The sequence below is a fragment of the Sorex fumeus genome, unplaced genomic scaffold (assembly GCF_029834395.1).
Source record: "Sorex fumeus unplaced genomic scaffold, SorFum_2.1 ptg000070l, whole genome shotgun sequence".
NCBI classification, from domain to species: Eukaryota; Metazoa; Chordata; class Mammalia; order Eulipotyphla; family Soricidae; genus Sorex; species Sorex fumeus.
Window position 1 is genome coordinate 11,088,925 of NW_026606127.1, and position 2,599 is coordinate 11,091,523.

The 2,599-nt window shown below is 37.7% G+C and overlaps 1 pseudogene; it reads left to right on the forward strand.

The window, feature by feature from the left end:
• Positions 1-1,157: 1,157 nt before the first annotated feature.
• LOC130037160 (uncharacterized) lies at positions 1,158-1,254 on the forward strand (annotated as a pseudogene).
• Positions 1,255-2,599: the final 1,345 nt, after the last annotated feature.

Here is a 2,599-nt window from a genome sequence, read left to right on the forward strand (position 1 = left end):
GGACTATCAGAGTTGCTGTCTTCTAAATAAGATCCAGTCTCTGGATGTTGGCCATTGATGGCATTACATGGATCCAGGAGCAGTTCGTGGTTGTAGCACTTAATTATTAGAAGATGGGGGATTTGGAAGGAGGGGGCACAGTCTTGATCTGAGCAGTCATGGAGATCTCATCCCCCGGTCCCGCACATCTGGGTTCCTCTTCCAGTTCCTTCATGCAAGAGGCTCCTTCAAGCTTGGGAAGGGTGGTCTTAAGCGTACCTATGGCTGGTTGCAGAGGTCTTCAGCTGCCGGGGCTCTAATCAGGGCGGTGAGGGAAACTCACTCCGGCAACTCCAAGTGGCCTCGGTGAGAAAAGCCAGGTGTGAGGTCAGGGCACTGTCATTTTAGACATATTTGGAATTAATTTTAGATCGAAAAGTACACATCATTCAAAATACTTATGTGCTTAGTAATAAATTACTACACACTTGTTCAATCACCTCAGAGACCCCACTCTGCTCAGAGAACTAGATTTTTAATTACAGGTCTGTTTTGCCCATGTGTCATGACTGACAATCACTATCAGTAGATATGAAACTCACTACACACAAAGATGCACACAGGTCACTTTGAGTCATATATGTTGTTAATATGAGTTGCCATTAAACTTCACTGAGACCCTTTGTTCTGTCCTTTATAGGAGCCTCATGAGTCTCACCTTCCGTTCAAGTTGAACTTGTAATAAGGTGGAATGAAATCATCAATATGATCCTCACCTCATCCTTCAGGAGAAAAATCCTACATACATTCAAGGTGGTCAAAGTGCAGACAACACCATTCACCTTTTCCTGGAGATGTACACAGGACTGAGGTGAGAACAGCAAAAGGCTCTATTTTAATGTTCTTAATGAAGGATTCAGGGAACAACATTAAACAAACTCATATACCATCTTCCAAAAGAATTATTTTGTAAAACTGATGCCTAGAGTATGGTAAACAATAATATAGTAAAAACCACATTTTTATTTCTGGGACATTAAAGTTCTAAATCTATTTATTATTCATGCTGCTATGAAATAGATTCCTTGATTAGGAATCATTGTCTGCCATAGGACTGAGGAAGGACAACACTCAAAGTAATAAGAAGCGAAAAATATGGAAAAATTTACTCCTACTAGGTTTGATAACACATATACTAAAATGGAAATGATACAATGATGAGCATGGTCCTTGCACAGAGATAACATGCAAACTTGTAAAGCATTCCATATTTTTGTTGCAAGAAGAATTAACAGGTATACTTTAAGCTAAGACAATCCACACAAGTACAAAAATTATACATAAAGAGAGCACAAATCCCCAAAACAACAATCTCTCTCAATGTCAATGGACTAAATGTGCCAATTCAGAGGGCACAGAATAGGAAGATGAATTAGAAAATTGAACCCAACATTCTGCTGCCCGCAAGAAACATGTCTGAACAATCAAAGCATCCATGGGCTAAAAGTAAAAGGCTGGGAAACAAGTTTTCAAGAAAATATCACCTCAACAAAGCTGGAGTGGCCATACTAGTATCAGACCACATGGACTTCAAGCTAAAGATTATCAGATACAGTGAAGGTCATTTCTTAATGATCATGGGATATGTACATCAGAAAGAACTCACCCTCCTCAATGTATATGATCCTAATGACAGACCAGCAAAATACTTTAAAACAACTTCTAATAGACTTATAGAAAAACATTGATAGTAACACAATACTAGTGGGAGATTTCAACACTTCTTTGTCACTTCTCGATAGATCAAACAGACTGAAGCTCAGCAAGGAAATATTTTCTTTAAGGGAAGTAATGAACAATCGTTGGCTTAGGGAAGAAATCAAAGAGGAAATAAAAAGTTTCCATAAACAAATGAGAATGAGGGGACACGAGCTACCAGAACTGGTGGGACACAGAAAAAGCAGTGTTAACAGGAAAGATTATAGCTCTGCCAGAATTCATCAGGAAGAAAGAAAGGGCTTACATGAATAAATTAGAGCTCAAGATTTTGGAAAATAACCAACAAAAGTAGTCCAAACTAGGCTGGAGGAAGGAAATAATAAAACTTGTACCAGACATCAATGAGCTAGAATCCCAAAATACAATCCAGAAGACCAATAAGAACAAAAACTGGTTCTTTGAGAAAATAAATAAGATCATTAAACCATGAGAAGCCTCTCAAAGAAACAAAGAGAAAGAATTCTAATAAATCGAATCAGAAATGCAAAGAGGGGTATCCTAATAGAAAGTACAGAAATCCATAGGATCATCAGAGATTATTTTGAGAATCTTTGCAGCAGGAAATGAGAGAATCTTAAATAAATTGATAAATTATTGGATTCCAATTACCTCCCAAGGCTGAACTAAGAAGATTTGGAATAATTGAACCTATCACTAACAAGGAAATTGAAATGATCGTCAAAATTATACCCCCAAACAGAATCCAGGGCCCAGATGGATTCAATAGTAAACTATTTCAAACCTTTCAAGAGGAACTGCTTCCAACATTTTTAAGATTTTCCAGGAAATTGAAGAAACAGAAATACTCCCAAATAGTTTCTATGAGGCAAAGATCACCCTA